The 18,076-nt window shown below is 41.0% G+C and overlaps 1 long non-coding RNA gene and 1 pseudogene across 1 annotated transcript; one reads left to right on the top strand and one right to left on the bottom strand.

Annotated features, from left to right (window-relative positions):
• Window positions 1-6,301: 6,301 nt before the first annotated feature.
• On the top strand, window positions 6,302-8,034 carry LOC124392129. The gene is made up of 4 exons (XR_006927108.1): window positions 6,302-6,369; window positions 6,447-6,499; window positions 7,007-7,138; window positions 7,454-8,034. It is a non-coding gene; the product is annotated as an uncharacterized LOC124392129 (long non-coding RNA).
• Window positions 8,035-8,323: 289 nt separating this feature from the next.
• Window positions 8,324-18,076, bottom strand: part of LOC124392121 — a 40,357-nt pseudogene continuing 30,604 nt past the window's right edge.

The raw sequence follows: 18,076 nt of genomic DNA, 5'->3' as shown, positions 1-18,076 counted from the left end.
ATATCTTCTACCAGAACTGCACAACTTTATATAGCCCAAGATATTCTGATAAATTCAAAGCACACAGAAACAAGTCAACACAATTTTCCTGTCTCTCTGTGAAAAGTGCTGGCCATCGAACTTTCATTTGTGACACTGGTGACTCCTCCTCAACGACTTCTTGTCTTCTCAAAGAAAACGTGCTGCTCATAGCAGAATCAACAAAGCTGATGTATGTAGTCCTCTTCTTCATCTTTCCTTATCTAGAGTTTCCTGGTCTTTGCTCTGAGGTAGATCTGAAAGAAGATTAGTTTCACACTGTCTAGGTTTCTTTACTTTGTTTTCGCTTTCCTCTGTCTCCCCAAGACCTCTCTTTTCAGAATTCACTTTCAGTTCCTGACAACCTGCATCTCTCAGCTTTTGTCTGTAGTTCTAAAACTTCAAACTAATTTCCCACCCATACCATCCAGCTGTAGAACTTGGCTCTTTGAGACAGGGGTGTTTTCACTTATGAAAAAGCCTCATTACCTTGTCTTAGCCTTAACTCCATATCATTATAAAAACAGGGATGGGAAAGGCGGATGGCCATGGCTGTGAATGGGCGTCAGATGGCTCTGAATAGATGCTGGGTGAATGTGGATAAAAATTCACTTAAAATTGCAGTGTCTAAACTGGAGGAGATGTACAGTTGTGTTCAAAATTATTCAACCCCCATTGATTGTTTTGGACGGTTTGACATTGATTATGATCATTCAGTCATCCTGCTTACAATTAAATCAAAGAGGCACGTGTAGGTCAGACAAATATAACATAACATTTATAATGAAATAACCACAAATGTCTTTTCTGAGCTCACATCATTATCAGTTTTATTCAACCCCCAAGTGACATTCAATCTTAGTACTTAGTACAACATCCTTTTACAGTTATAACAGCTTTTAAACGTGAAGCATAGCTTGACACAAGTGTCTTGCAGCGATCTACGGGTATCTTCGCCCATTCATCATGGGCAAAAGCCTCCAGTTCAGTCACATTCTTAGGCTTGCACTGCAACTGCTTTCTTTAAGTCCCACCAGAGGTTCTCAATCGGATTTAAGTCTGGTGACTGCGATGGCCACTTCAAAATGTTCCAGCCTCTAATCTGCAACCATGCTCTAGTGGACTTGGAGGTATGCTTGGGATCATTGTCCTGTTGAAAGGTCCAACGTCTTCCAAGCCTCAGGTTTGTGACGGACTGCATCACATTGTCATCCAATATCTCCTGGTACTGAAGAGAATTCATGGTACCTTGCACACGCTGAAGCTTCCCAGTACCTGCAGAAGCAAAACAGCCCCAAAGCATGATTGACCCCCCGCCATGCTTCACAGTAGGCAAGGTGTTCTTTTCTTCATAGGCCTTGTTCTTCCTCCTCCAAACATAGCGTTGATCCATGGGCCCAAACAGTTCTAATTTTGTTTCATCAGTCCACAGAACACTATCCCAAAACTTCTGTGGTTTGTCCACATGACTTTTGGCATACTGCAGTCGACTCTTCTTATTCTTTGGGGACAGCAAGGGGGTGCGCCTGGGAGTTCTGGCATGGAGGCCTTCATTACGCAGGGTGCGCCGTATTGTCTGAGCAGAAACTTCAGTACCCACATCTGACAAATCTTTTCTCAGTTCCTCAGCAGTCACACGGGGACTTTTCTCCACTCTACGCTTCAGGTAGCGCACAGCAGTCGAAGTCAGCATCTTATTTCTGCCACGACCAGGTAGCGTTTCAACAGTGCCCTTTGCCTTGAATTTGCGAATGATGCTTCCTATGGTGTCTCTTGGTATGTTTAACATCTTTGCAATCTTCTTATAGCCATTGCCCTTCCTGTGAAGAGTAATCACCTGTTCTTTTGTCTTCCTGGACCATTCTCTTGACCTTACCATGTTTGTAACCACACCAGTAAATGTCTAGAAGGAGCTGAGTATCACAGTCATTTTAAAGCTGCCTAATTGGTGCTTATTAGGCTTTATTGCTGCTCCCTGATATCCACAGGTGTTTTCAATACCTGATTGAAAACACTTCATTGAACCTCTGTTCTTCAGAGTGGTAGTCTTTAAGGGGTTGAATAATTATGTCAATGAAGAATTCACAAAAGAAACATTTATTACTGTATTACAAAACTAATTGATGTCATTTTAGTTGCATATGGTTCTTTAAGAAGTCCTTGTAGGATTTCATTCTGAATACAATTACAAATGTACACTAAATTCCCTAAAACCATTTACAGCATTGGGGGTTAAATAATTTTGAACACAACTGTATCTGGAAAGGGGTGAAACTAATCTTCAGTGTCACTTTGTCTTTGGGCGGATCAGATACACATGTAGTTGGTTTTTACCTGTTACACAGTGTGGTTACTACACCAACAGCAGATGTACACAAACAATAGTGTCCTTTTATCACTTTTTATTAATGTGTTTCAGTGCTTGAGCTTCTAAACAGATCACACACACACACATTATATATAAAATGATCTAAAATGATAGAAGATGTAAAAGAACATTTCTTCCTCACTCTGATGTTTATTACTTTAATTAATGATCTTTAATGTAAAAGCTGTGATCAGTTTAATTATCAAATGTGATCAACACTTCCTGTTTTTGAGTTTCACACTGACCTGCACTTTCCTGTTCTTATTTAGCACAGTGTAATTTCCTCTCCTGTGTGTGTGTGTGTGTGTGTGTGTGTGTGTGTGTGTGTGTGTGTGTGTGTGTGTGTGTGTGGTTTTAACAGCACATATTAATAGGAATATAAGTTTTCCATTGTGGTTTCTGTTCTTGACCCTTCAGAGTTGTTTCTTTTCCTCCATCAGTGCTTTTAAACAGAACAATCTGCAGATACACACAATTATTTATACAAAACTCAATTCAGTGTAAATCCGTCGTCTTCACAAATCTTGATCTAACTGTTAAAAATTAGCTATTTTTAATTTAATAAAATATAATATAAATAAATTGTATTAAAAAAAATAATATGTAAAGTAATTTGTGTGGTTTTTCATGTATAAGATTAATTTTTTATAGTTTTATACTAATACAATTTGCCTCTTCTCTCTGCTCCTGCCATAGTTGTGGTGACTTGGCAGTATTAATATTGCTTTTAAAGTGTGGGTTTAGGTTCAGGTCATAAGTGTGAGTATTTTAAGAACCCTGTAATGGGGTGAAGCAGTTAAAGCAGAACACTAGAACATCTCTGTTCACATGCTCAGAGGAGGGAGTGTGTTAGAAATGGCAGTGTATCTGCTTCTGTTTACTCTGCAGCTGCTGTTTGGTGAGTTCACTACAAATAAATAGAAGATTTTGGACTAAATCATTAGTACTTTCCACATTAGCTGTGTTCAGGACGTCTGTATAGAGATTAGTGCACTTAGTTCTACAACAAACATGTTTTAAAGGGAGTTGAGCTGTGAGCTGTGTGTTTCTAGAGTTTACAGAGTGGAGATGAATCTTCTCTCTTCATGTGCTGTTGTTCTTTCAGGTCTCATTAGGCCGAGTTTCCTTCAGAACATTTCAGCTGATCTCATATCTGTTTCTCCAGGAGCAAACATCACTCTGCTCTGTAACATCACTAATTACTCACAGAAATCCTGGTATCAGATGATCTCAGCAGGGTTGAGGCAGATTATATCAGCCAGACAAAGCAGCCTGAACAAACACTTTTATGTGGATTATAATGTAGATGAGAGTCACTTTTATTTAACAGAAAGCAGCAGTTCAGTCAGTTTAGTGATTATTGGAGTTCGAGAGACGGATCTGGGGTTTTATTACTGTGGAGGACGAAATGATGAGACACACATTCAGTTTGGGAAACTCATCAGACTGAACTTTACAGGTCAGTAACTAAACTTTATTTACACACTTTACTGATGTCTTGGATTTTGTACATATTTATTTATTTATTTATTTATTCATATATTTATAATCTTGTAAATACTAATATATATATATATATATATATATATATATATATATATATATATATATATATACTATCTTATAAAATATATTATTTAGACACTGGACATGAATTTTCATTTAAAAATAATTCATTTATAATGTCATGGTTTATAATATCTATATGGAGATTGTGGTTCTGCTCTGCTTTTCTTTATTTACATTAATTATAAAATTTCCAACACAGTCTCACGCCATTTCCTGATGTCGTCACGAACTTTATTCTATTGATTCATGTTCTTTTATCTTATTTTTATCAGAGAATGTGGCAGAAAATTGATGCTCGATTAGGATTAGGATTTGGGTTATCGTGTAATAAATGTGTGTCTCTAATTAATGCAGTCTCATTAATTAATCAGCAGAATATATTTACTGTATTTTGACTGGATGGAAACACTGAGGATGGTTTATAACATCGAGTAGAAAATAAAGCAATAAAAACATGTTGAGTAAATGGAGCTTAAAGAATAAAAAATCAGGAATAAAACAATACAGCATATTGAAATACATCACATAGAAAGTCGACCTCAATGACATGAAATAAAGAGGGAAATTCGTGTCGCCACAGCAGATCATCCGTCTCCATCCCCCCCTGTCCTCTACATCTGCCTCTGTCACACCAACTACCTGCATGTCTTCCTTCACCACATCCATAAACCTCCTCCTTGGTCTTCCTCTTTTCCTCCTTACTGGTGGCTCCATCCTCAGCATTCTCCTACTGATATACCCCATGTTCCTCCTCTGCACATGTCCAAACCATCTCAATCTCACCTTCCTCACCTTGTCTCCAAAACATCCTACATGCTCTAATCCTGTCCATCATCGTCACTCCCAACGAAAACCTCAACATCTTCAGCTCTGCTACCTCCAGCTCCACCTCCTGTCTTTTACTCAACACCACTGACACTATACCATACAACATCTCAGGTTTTACCACAGTCCCATAAACTTTCCCTTTCACAATCACAGATACTCTTCTATCACAAATCACTCCTGCTATCACTCTTCTCCACCCACTCCACCCTGCCTGCAATCTTTTCTTCACTTCTCCAACACACTCTCCATTACTTTGTACTGTTGACCCCAGGTACCTGAACTCCTCCACCTTCTTCACCTCTTCTCCCTGCAACCGCACCCCTCCACTGCCCTCCCTCTCATTTACACACATGTACTCTGTCTTACTTGTACTGACTTTCTTTTCCCTTCTTACCAGCGTGAAAAATATCATCCACAAACATCATAGTCCACGGAGACTCCTGTCTGACCTTGTCTGTCAACCTGTCCATCACCACTGCAAACAGGAATGGGCTCAGAGCTAATCCTTGATGCAATCCAACCTTTACCTTAAACCAGTCTGTTGTTCCTACTGCACAATTTACTGCTGTCACACTGCCCTCATCCATGTCCTGCACCACCCTCACATACTTCTCTGACACACCAGACTTCCTCATACAACACCACAACTCCTCTCTCCACCCTGTCATATGCTTTTTTTAAATCCACAAACACACTTTGCAACTCCTTCTGACCTTCTCTATACTTCATCAACATTCTCAAAGCTAATAAGTTGTCTGTGGTGCCCTTCTTTGGCTTGAAACCATACTGTTGCTCACAGATGGTCACCTCTTCTCTCAGCCTGGCTTCCACTACTCTTTCCCATAACTTAATGGTGTGACTGATCAACTTAATTCCCCTGTAGTTACTGCAGGTCTGCGCATCTCCCTTATGCTTAAAGATCGGTACCAGCACACTCCTCCTCCATTCCTCAGGCATCCTCTCACCTTCCAAAATCTTGTTAAACAATCTGGTTAAAAACTCCACTGCCATCTCTCCTGACCATCTCCACGCTTCTATCGGTATGTCATCTGGTCCAACCGACTTTCCACTCTTCATCCTCTTAATCGTTGCTCTCAATTCCTCCTTAATAATCCTATCCACATCTTGCTTCACTAACTTCACAGCATCCAACCATCTTTTCTCTCTCATTTTCCTCATTCATCAGCTGCTCAAAATACTCCCTTCACCTTCTCAACACACTCTCCTCACTAGTCAACACATTTCCATCTCCATCCTTTACTGCTCTAACTTGCAGATCATCCTTCCCTGCTCGGTCCCTCTGCTTGGCCAATCGCTGCAAATCCTTTACTCACTGGCTTGTGGAATGTAAAGTTCACACTGAGTCTTCCAGAAGCCCAAAGTTTCCCTCAGCACCATACTGAGATCTCTGTGTGCTTCTGTGTGTGTTTTAGGTGGCAGCAATAATGGATCTTCATCTGAGGCTTCAGATTCACAGCCTGCTAGAAATGTTAACGACTGGATTAGAAATGTGATTGTAATGTGTGTGTGCTTCGTCTCTGTCCTAATAACCATCTGCATGTGTGTGTTCTGCAGCAGGGTTCTAGGTGAGACTAGAGGTGAAATTACAGGCTGAATATTTATTTATGATTTTATATTTATACTAATGAAATTCCTTTTTAAGGAAAATTAACATCATGCAGCTTCTTCAGTCACACCATCGACTCCACTGATAAGGTAGGAACTCCTACATTAATGGCAAAACAAACATCATTGCATTTTCATTTTAGTTATTCACATTTGATAATAAAAAAATACTCAATTATTTATTCTGATTTTACTGCAATTCATGTTTTCTGTTGTTTTACTTGTCGTTACTGGGGGTTTTTAGATGTTCAGAGTTGGTGGTTGAACATTGAGCTATTCGATCGTTTCTATAAAGTGACTGTTATGTGGCTGGGAAATGGGTTTGTTTTGATTGGATTGGCATCAACGTGTTTATTTCTAATGGTCTACTTATATGTTAAGGTTTTACAATATTAACAAATAAAAGTAAACTTTTAGATCTTGAAGTAAATCCCAGTCCTTATGAAAGCATCCAGTAGAAAGTATTCTGATGAACTGAACTCATTTCTTTATGATTAAATATCATTTATCAGTCCAATGCTACAATAATAAACAACTTTTCACAATAAACAGAAGTAAAAAGTTTAGTGCTGATTCATCACCTGAATCTCTCTGCAGGCTGAAAACATTTATTATACCACTGTTCAGTACAAAAGAATGTCCACTGCATCTGCTACGAACATCAAGTCAGACTGCAGGACTGATTCCTAACTGTTACCTCACAGCTGCAGAGACACTGACAAGCACAAGGTGCACAAATATTTCTTTCTTTCTAAATATAATTTCTAAATATGAAATGTCTGTGTGTGTATTTAGATAGATGATAGATAGATAGATAGATAGATAGATAGATAGATAGATAGATAGATAGATAGATAGATAGATAGATAGATACCTATAGATAGAGAGATAGAGACTTTTTGGTCATTAAATAAAAATATCCATGTTTATGTAGCAAGAAATTAAAGCTTTAATGAGGTTATCTAGTTTTAGTTTACACATGAAACCTCTAAATTTGGTTTTATTGTTTTGTTTTTAACATTATTTACACACTTTGTTTTTCAGCTGCTAAATGCTGATGACCCTCAACTCCTCCTCTCCTTTCCTCCTTAAGTCATTGATGTTTCTGCTTTGATCTCAGTATGTTTATTAGAGATCTCACCATGAATAGAAGCAAATCTTAAACTTAATCCCAGCAAAAGCTGAGCTGCTGAACATCTCCGACTTTATTCCCATGTCAATATGCTGTTGTTTATCAGGAGAATTCTCAGATCCTACATCATGGCCTACATCTGAATTATTTTCTCCTTTACACAAGAAGAATGTGGTCATTTCTTTCCACAGACCTCACAGGTGATTGTTTAGAGCTATAAAGGTTTGACTCTTGGCAGATCCTCAAATTAAATTCTGACAAATGATAGATAATTGTTTAATCCATTTAGTAACATCAGCATTTGGATTTATTACCAAGTGACAGTTTAAAATAGTGTTATTGCGACCCCTACTGGTTTTGCTAATTTCATTGTTGTTAAAAATGATGTTTAATATTGTTTATGACACGATTTTTAAATATGAATCAAATGTTTGTGACAGAAATTACATTTGTAACTAATGTTTATAACAAGTTTGCATTGATTAAATCAGCTCGAGACATTTTTTCTTGATGTTGATTGATATATTTAAGTAGCTTAGTAGCGCCGCACCGCGGAAATCACCGTTAACGTAAGTGTGGACACTCAGAGGCAGTTGCACAGATGGTGGTAATGATGATGATGATGATGGTGATGATGGTGTTGGTGAGTTTATAGCCAATAGAAAAGGAAAGAAAGAAAAATGGAAAAAAATAAAAACATGAAAGAGAGAGAACATAAAACAGAAAGCAAACTGCACTGTAAACAAACAGCAAGAATTCTAATACAAAATAGCAACAGAAAACCAGACAAAATATCACAGAATCAAACTAAACATGAACAGAGACAAAGTTACAGAAACACTTCATCAGAGAGATAATGATTTTAATTGGATACAAAGTGGTGATGATGATGATGGTGGTGTTGGTGATGGTGAGTTTATAGCCAATAGGAAGGGAAAGAAAGAAAAATGGGAAAAAAAAAAACATGAAAGTGAGAAATAACATAAAACAGATCAAACTGCACTGTAAACAAACAGCAAGAATTCTGAAACAAAGTAGCAACAGAAAACTAGACAAAATATCACAATCAAACTAAACAAAGTTACAGAAACACGTGATCAGAGAGATAATGATATTAAATGAATACAGAGTCGTTTATCTGTAAATCATACAGGAGAAAAACTGTTGAACTTTTACAACTTTCAATTGTTTCAACACTCAGCACCCCATAATCACTAAATAAAATCAGAATAATAGAAATGTCTGTATTTTGTTTTGATCAAAACCAGAAATATCATATGTCTAAATCTGAAGGTCATAAGTTTAAGTTCCAGCTGCACCAAGCTGCCACTCCTGGGCCCCTGAGAACGGCTCTTAACCCCATTACTGATCAGTTGTATAAATGATATAAATGTCAGTCGCTCTGGATACGGGTGTCTGATAAATGCGGTAAATGTAAATATATATAAACAATAAAGCACCTGCTAGTAGCTGTAAGGTATACAATGCTCTTTGTATATACTGAGTCTCATGTGCTGATATTGTGGTGTTTCAGCATCACAGCTTCATGTAAAGAGCAATCAGAAATGTTCTCCTGCATCTCATAGTACACTTGTTGATTTAAAGGAGACACACTGAGCTCTTCCTCATTTATATTATTCTGTGAGCTGGAGCTCCTAAGTTCACTGGAGTCTCTGCAAGTTTATAAACTTACTCTGATTTGTCCGAGAGAAAAAAATTGCAATGAAAATGAGGAGAAAACACATGATGCAAATAAAGATGATCACCAGGTTTCTTCCATCAGCTTCGTCTGGAGACACAAATAATTTATTCAAAATATTATTTATTAAAATATTAAAAGGTCTGTGTAGAAATGTGATAAATCTTATATCGGAGAATTTGACTCAGAGATTTAGAGGAGATGAAGATTATTATATATCATTAATTATTAGTACAACAAATAAATATGATGTTTACTCACCTGGAGGAGCTGATGGATCATCTTCCCTCACTTCAGGTTTTTCTGTAGAGGGAAAAGCAATAAGAATTTTACTGTTCATTCTTTTCTTCTAAATATTTTTACTTCAGAACTGCAGAAGCATTTATTTTATAACTGTGGAACTGATACTGTACGTGTCGTATTCAGCATCATCTGATACTAATCCACTTACCACTGACTGAGAGTTTTACCTTCTGGACCAACACAGATTTCTTTGTGTCCATCATTAAAATGTAGCTGCTGTACAGAGTTTCATCAGTAACACTGACGTTCTTCAACACCAGGGAACAGTTTCCTTTAAGCAGCTCCTCCTCAGGAACGTCCACACGTCCCTCATATCCTTTACCCTGAAATGAGTCTTTACCCAGTCACTCAAACACAATCTCATCACCAATACTCCACTCAACATGAGGTGTTTGGATGGACAGATGTCTCCAGTCACATGGCAGCACTGCTGTGGATCCCACCTGAGCTGATACACTCTGAAAAACTGTAGAGACACAAAATACTTTTAGAAAATGGTTTTATGTGAGAAACATTTATTTTACACACACAGATATTAAACTATAATAAATAACCAAATTTAACTCTGGGAATATTTCAGCTTCTTGATTTTCATGTAAAAACTCAGATGAAGTACAATAATGTGGTAAAAAAACTCATTTGAATGTTAGAATCAGTAAATGTTCAATCTGTTCAACAAAACCCCACACTGATACTGTTCCTGGTGTTCACTCAGTTCTAGTAGTAAAAATACTCAGATAGCAGCATCTGATATCATGTAACACTCTGTAGAGTAAAACCTCGTGTAGATTTGTCATGGAACACGGCAGGATCAGCTACAAGTGCAGATCATTTCTTACAGAAAGTGCAAACAAACCCCAAGGAACAAAATCCAGAACAATCAGAAAGTAAAGTAGAAAATCGAATCCTGAGCACAAGCAGGAACCGACAGCATGAGACAACAAACAGAAGACAAAGTGTGCAGTGAACGCTGAGATCTTCATCCACAAGTGCTAATAATCATGAAACGTGAATCAGGTGTAAAAACAAACATGAGACCTTTTGCAGTGGCTTGTGGGAGAGTTCCTGTTCATAATCCTGACAATATTGTAGTGATCTGGATGGATTTCACAATTAATGATCAAATCAAAGCAGAGTGTAAACTGTGCTCTTTGAAAACATCAAGAGGAGGAACTACAGCATCTTCCCAACCACCTAATAAACATCTGGATGCTGCTCTAACTGTCTTTGTGTCCTCGTCCTGTCAGCTTCATATCTGACTGCTTGTTAAACTGTTCCATCCTGCATCTACAGTAAAGTGAGGGTCTGCACTGATGGAGTCTGTGGGGGGAAACATTACAATCTACATGATTTAAAGCATTTTATAATGAATGTTAGGACACTTGTGTGTTTTTGGACTTGAACCAGGTCACTCACACACACAGACAGAGAGCCAGAAGATGGAAATAGAAAGGAGGATCATGATGCCTGGAAGACTCGTGTGGAGTTTTTACAGATTTCCTGATACAAACATGAACAAAGGCAGATTATTAAACAAATTAAATATAAGTGGAAGATCAGCTTCTGCAGAAAATCACACAAACAAGTGTTCACTGTATTAGTGTCAATTTTACATCCTGAAAAAAACACAAATCACTTATTTCAAATCCCACGTTTCACTACGGCTTTATCTGGTCTGGTGATTTAGACATTCATGAACTAAGTGATGTAGATCATTTCCACAACCAGACAAGAACCTCAGGCAGCAGAATATTCATAACAGCAGAAATTTTTAAAATACTAAACAAATAAACTCATTTGTACAGTGTGCAAAATCTTTTATTTGTGGAGAAGCCATTGAATCTGAACGTCTCTAGGTTACGAACGTAACCCTAGTTCCCCGAAGGAACGAGACGCTGCGTCGAAACGCTATGGAAACGCCCTTGCGTGACCACGCTCTGAACCACGTGTGAAATCTAGCCAATTAGCAAGCCGTGACATCATAGACAGGCGACGTCGCGTAAACCAGGAAGCTACAAGATGGCTGTGCGGTGGTGGTGACATTAGCTTCTGCAAAGAGAAAAGGTAAGCGCTGCAGGGATGCAGGGAGTGTGGCACGAAGACGCAGAGTCTTGTTCCTTCGGGGAACTAGGGTTACGTTCGTAACCTAGAGACGTTCCCCTTCATGAACTCAAGCTGCGTCGAAACGCTATGGAAACGCCTTGCGTGACCACGCCTGAACCACGTGTGAAATCTAGCCAATTAGCAAGCCGTGACATCATAGACAGGCGACGTCGCGTAAACCAGGAAGCTACAAGATGGCTGTGAGGTGGTGGTGACATTAGCCTCTGCAAAGAGAAAAGGTAAGCGCTGCAGGGATGCAGGGAGTGTGGCACGAAGACGCAGAGTCTCGTTCCTTCGGGGAACTAGGGTTACGTCAGAACCCAGAGACGTTCCCCTTCATGAACTCAAGCTGCGTCGAAACGCTATGGGAACGAGTGTCCAATCACGCCACACTGACCAGACCGTACCGACAGAGTGAGGGCCTCGGCACCAGCACCGACCAGGCAGTTAACTGGGTCCAAGTCATGGTGGTTACACCGTGACGCGAACAGTCGCCATTGTGCGGCGTACGACCTCCTCCTCGGCCAAGACCATCCCACGGAAGCCACTGTCTCGACAGGGCCTCTGCTCAGACATCCAACCGTCCCGGGATGTAACCGGCTCTAAATCAGAGGAGTTTGTCCCGGGACCACAAGAGGACCCCCTGCGCCAGTTGCTCGCAAGGGCGAGACCGGAGGCCCCCCAGGTGGTCGATGTACGAGACCACCGCAGTATTGTCCGTGCGGACCAACACACAGAGATCTCTAAGGACTGGGAGGAAGTGTTGTAACCCCAACAACTCTGCCAGCATGTCCTGGCAACCTATGTGGCACAAGAGACGCGGGCCGCTCCACAGACCCTGGGTGGAGTGGCCACTCATGACCGCTCCCCACCCCGTGAGGGAAGCGTCCGTCGTTAGCGTTACGCGATGACAAGGAGTCCCTGAAATGGGGCCTCGGGACAGAACGTAGGGTCCTACCATGCAACCAAGGCTCAAAGGGCACACCGTGAGACCTTGATGGGACGAAGCAGACTCCCTCAGGGGGAGAACCCTCCTGCCCCGGAGCCACCACTGGAGGGGCTGCATACGGAGAAGGCCGAGTGAAAATACACTGGACGCTGCCGACATGAGACCCAGCAGCCTCTGGAACTGCCTCACAGTGACTAGGTGGCCTGCCCCTACCCTCCTGACTGCAGTGTGGATGACCACAAACCGGGCGGGAGACAACCGTGCCCGCAACGGAGCATGGGAGCATGCAACCTCCAGATCTAGCGTATGACAAATCAGTCCTCGGACTTGACCTAAGACACGACCTCTTTAAACGAGAAACCTGAACCCGAGCCTCAAAAGTGAGTGGTTCAAATAGCGGAGATCCAGAATGGAACGCAACCCACCGTCCTTCTTCGGAACAATGAAGCACGGGCTGTAGGAGCCTGACTCTCTGAACAAGGAGGAGGGAACCACCTAGATGGCCCGATTCCTCAGGAGAGCACGCACCTCCTGTCCCAGGACCAGAGACTGCACGGGTCCAACCAGGGCGGGACATACCCCGTTGAACTGGGGAGGAGAAGACTCGAACTGAATCACGCAGCCCTTCTCCACAGTACGCAGGACCCCCGAGAGACCCCAGGCAGCCCTCCAGACTGACAGAAAGTCTCCACAGGGAGAACCAACCCCTCGGGGCTGGCCCCTGACCCACTCAGAGCGGCTGGAGCGGTGCTCTGCAGCCGACCACACCTCCTGAGAGGCGGCAGAACCCCTCATCCGCAGCGATCATACGGGCGGAATACAGGGAGTAAACCGCTGGAGAAGCTGTGCCCTAAACACGACCCGTGGCAGGGCCAGCAGACAGTCCTCCTGATCCCGAACGGCAGAAGCAGCGTACTGTGGCCATTGAAGACCCCCATCCGCAACGAACTGTCGGGCGGAAATAAGGGAGTTAACCGCTAGAGGGAGGCAGCGTCCTGAACACCCTGTGGCAGGGCCGACAGACCGGCCTCCCGGTGGTGCCAGGGAGGGTGCCGCGCAGCTCTACCCACCAGAGCCAAGCGGCTCTTCGTAGGCAAACCGATAGCCGTCACAGGCGCAACACTCGGGGAGAGATAGCTAGCTAGCATCCCCACCACAAGCGGCATCGTCCCGTAGCTGCGCCACTTAGTTCCAATAACATTCGCGCACAGCAAAAGAACATCGGAAAAGCATGCGCGCTCACGGGCCTCCCAGGACCCAGACACCTCGGTGCGCAGATCAGGGGAGGTGCTGAGGCTGTGACACGACCTCAAGGAGCTCCATATACAGCGCAGGCTGTGAGGAGTCCGCAGGCTCGCTAGCATCCACCAGCTCATCCTCCTTGGAGAGAGAGACGTAATGCTGCACCGCCCGCACCGGGAGAAGAAGCAGCCGCCAGGCATGCTTCCCCTAATTTCCCGAAATTTCATCCACCTCGGAGAAAGAAATATGGAGCACCGCGTCACACACACCGGGAAATGAACCGTTTCCAAACGAGTGCAATCCCCGGGGGACGGGAGCTCGGCTGGCAGCCGGAAGCACATAGCCACATGGCTAAATGCTAACAACCGATACCCTCGAGAGCCGACTAAGCACGCTCCTAAGCTAAGCAAACAACACATTGGCTGCGTGTCACAACATTTGTGCACTAAAGAGGATTGTGTTTAATTTTGATGCACAGCTGTAAAATGACAATAAAATATCCTATTGACTATTTCAGAAAGTTTTACTTTGAAGTGACACCAGGGACTGCAATGTAGATTAATGTTTTGGTGTCCATTATTTTCCATTTTGCTGCAGCTCCTAAAGCTCATAAATAAATGAAGTTAACAGTGTTGTAATGTTGGCCTTCTTCTCTTTAAACCAAATACATGGTCAGCACTTATTATTTCATTATTTTGGATTCAGTTTATGATTTGGCACTGAATGGGTCAAAGCTGACACTTGGAAAACTAGAATCTCCATGTGTCTGCAAAACCGCATTTAGCCCAAATTTTTATTCCCAAATTAGCACTTTCCATCGACCCATAGCCATGTTTCTTCAGTCGCATTACGTTGGAGTACAGCACTGTTGAAGAGACGCTGGCCAGGTATCTCTCCCCAAGGGTTGCATCGTCTCTTAAGAGAGATTAAAAACATATCTGTTTTAGCAAAGCCTACACATAACACACATCACATTATAACCTTTTGCCACAGTACATTTGATCAAATGCACATTATCAACTTGTGCTGTTAATATCATGAACAGCAGCTATGCTAATTCCTCTCCACTGCTTCTCTTTCTCTACCATCCCGAGGCATCCTGAGGTTGCTCCAGCCCCAGTCACGTCCCACCTTATGATGATTGTGGACCTTTTAAAGAAATAGATGCCGACCCCGCAAACCTCCCCTACCATCTAGAGATGTACCAGCACCAAATGGATCCCACTTCATATGGAGTTTGGACACTGGACCTCCTTGAGTGTCCAAAGTTTAGGCACGGAGAAGCTGGTGTTGGATCTGTGGTGATCACAAATGTTGAGCTATTTTATGAGTTGCTCAGTAGCTGGTACTTTTATAACCACAAATGACTATATAAGACTGTAGAAAGAACATTAGTCATAATCTTACACTCCTGTACTCATGTTAGTTGTCACTCTCCAGTGTTCTGGTTTGTTGAAAGATTTCTGATAACACTCTTGATGTCGCCCAAATGAGGATGGGTTCTCCTTTTGAGTCTGGTTCCTCTCAAGGTTTTTATCTCATAACATCTAAGGAATTTTTTCTTGCCACAGTCACCATGGCTGCTCATCAGGGATAAATGCACACCATTCACCTTAACTCTTAAAATTCTGTAAACCTGCTTTGAGACAATGTCTCTTGGACAAAGAAATAAACTTGACTTGGCTTGACTTGACTCGCCTCTACAAAGAGGCATTTATGGTTTACCCTATTGGATCTTTCTAATAGGAAGAGCGCTCTACTGCTGAACGCACCTCTAATGCCATCTGGCATGTTCGACTAATTTCAGGAGTCCAAGAAATTGTCTGCGGCATTCCAACGGATCCTCAAACCTTGCTCTTATGGGGCTGCTCGGCAGGCACAGCCCCAAGCACAACCTAGCTCCTTCTGTCAGCGGAGGGTACAGAAACAGAGCATTGCTACTTCCTTAAGAAACTCTGGGATGAAGACCCGTGAGGTGACCCTGCCATGCTCAGTGTTTCAGGCCAGCTCCAGCAAGCACTCTCCTCAATCTCCGCCCAAAATCGTAGCGGACCTGGAATACTCTCCTCCTTTAAGGCTCCTTATGCTGGACTAGAGCATAGACTGATACCTTTAAGGGACTACTTGGCAACCTGGGAAGCTGAGCCAAATGTGTCTCAATGGGTTCTGCGGACTGTATACAGAGGATACACAATTCAGTTCGGTCTTGTCCACCCTGGTGGGACCCAAGCAGGCTCTGATCATGGACTAAGAAATAGACAATCTGAGAAAAAAGACCATCGATGTGGTCCCTCTATCAGACAGAGAGATCCGGTTCTATAGCTGATACTTCATAATTCTCGAAAAGGACATAGAGTTGCGTCTAATTCTAGATCTTAACCATCTAACCGGCTCACCTATGAGATCAGGTTCAAGATGCTGACTCTCAAGCAAGTAAATATGAAACATTTATTTAATGATTCAAGCTTTGAGTTAAATTCAATTCGTTTTCAATTCATTTTTATTTGTATAGCACTTTTAACAATGAACATTGTCTCATTGTTAAACCATGATCAGTTTTTTAATGTTACAAAATTCTTCTTCTTTATTTATTCTATTCTATTCTATTCTATTCTATTCTATTCTATTCTATTCTATTCTATTCTATTCTAATTTTAATACAGAATTATTCTAACTCAATTTATCTTTTGCATTGTTAATCCAACCTATAAATTATGTTAATTTAAGTGCAATTAATGTTTTAAATAAAAACTGTTGTATTCTGTATGTTAAAAGTTTTCTACAATGTGCTCAGGACCTGAAATTTGTGGCATCTGATTCGGAATTTAAAGCATCAATAAATCGGTACCTGAACACATTATTTTTTGGAAAAGAAACTCCAGCAAGATGCACAGAGAGAAATCCAGCGTTCAAACCCCAAAGCACCAGTTGTACCCTTAAAGATTAATGTGCTCATAGATATGTGTAGTTCCTCTACATTATCACTTTTATATTTAATGTATTTTTTGACGCACCTACATGTCAAAGGGGACTAAATAAAACTGTTATTAATGCTGAAAATAAATACATTTGAAATTGTTACACATGATTATACAGTAATTGTGGGCTGGGTACATTAGTACTTACACAATGTTGAGGAAATTCATTATTTTTTGTTGTCATACTGTGAAATGCTCTGTAGACTTCATAATGGTTCAGCAAGATTTCATGTTTTTGCTATTTGTTTCTACATATTTAATGTATAAAATCCTATTTTACATTTACATTAACATTTTTATATTGCATGTCTGATTATGTTAAAAGAAGAACTAAACATCACAAATGGGTGCAGTGTGGAAGAACATTTCATATTTATCATCTGAAAAAAAGAGACTCAGAGAAAAGTTATAGCAACATATTGTATTACAATAAAAACAGAATAAATGCTTTTATATATAAAAAGTTTGTTTTTCTCTTTTTACAGTAAAAAAAGAATTCCTGAATATTAAAGTGTCTGAGGCGCGAGCCTTCATTTGCAGAACACGTAATAACGAGGCTCACTGAAAGAAATGTGGCCCTTTACTGTAAAGATCTGCTGACATTTGTGTTTTGTTTGGATGAAATAATGTTTGTTTCAACAAACTGCTTGTTCGTTGAAATTATACTTTACTTACTTCTGCGCTTAGTTTTGTAGTACATTGTGTGTGTGTGTGTGTGTGTGTGTGTGTGTGTGTGTGTGTGTGTGTGTGTGTTTTATGATTTTGTAAAACATCATCATAAAACATTCATGCAGCTCTTGTAGTGTTCTGCTGATACATTACTAATGAGCTGATATGAGAATGTAAATATTCTGGGAACACATTTATGAGGGGAACAGACTCCACTGGTGCATGTGCCATGTAGTTGGTATTTCTCGTTGTTCTGGTAAACCAGCATGTTGCATGGTTGATCTACCAGTGTAACTGTAAACTACTTGGTGTCCAAAAGCCACTGAAATAAAGCAGCTTCCAGTCAGAGGCTGCAAGCCTCATTCTTCTGCATTCGCAAAGCAGCTGCCCAACAGTTTGTGGAAGAACTTTACTATCAGCAACACCACCAGTGAAGTCTATATTGGAGTTCTAGATAATGTTTGCACTGACCAGTTTGCACACTGGCCTACAAAACCTGTTGCTGCTGCAATTTCTGCAAAGTCCATGCAACCACCACTGACTGTGAGAAATGTGAATGTGTCTTTGCTTAATACAGAACAATTAGTTCCTG

This window comes from Silurus meridionalis, chromosome 10, assembly GCF_014805685.1.
Source record: "Silurus meridionalis isolate SWU-2019-XX chromosome 10, ASM1480568v1, whole genome shotgun sequence".
In the NCBI taxonomy this organism is placed as follows: domain Eukaryota; kingdom Metazoa; phylum Chordata; class Actinopteri; order Siluriformes; family Siluridae; genus Silurus; species Silurus meridionalis.
The sequence above is the reverse complement of the archived record's forward strand: the minus strand, read 5'-3'. Positions and strand labels throughout refer to the sequence as shown.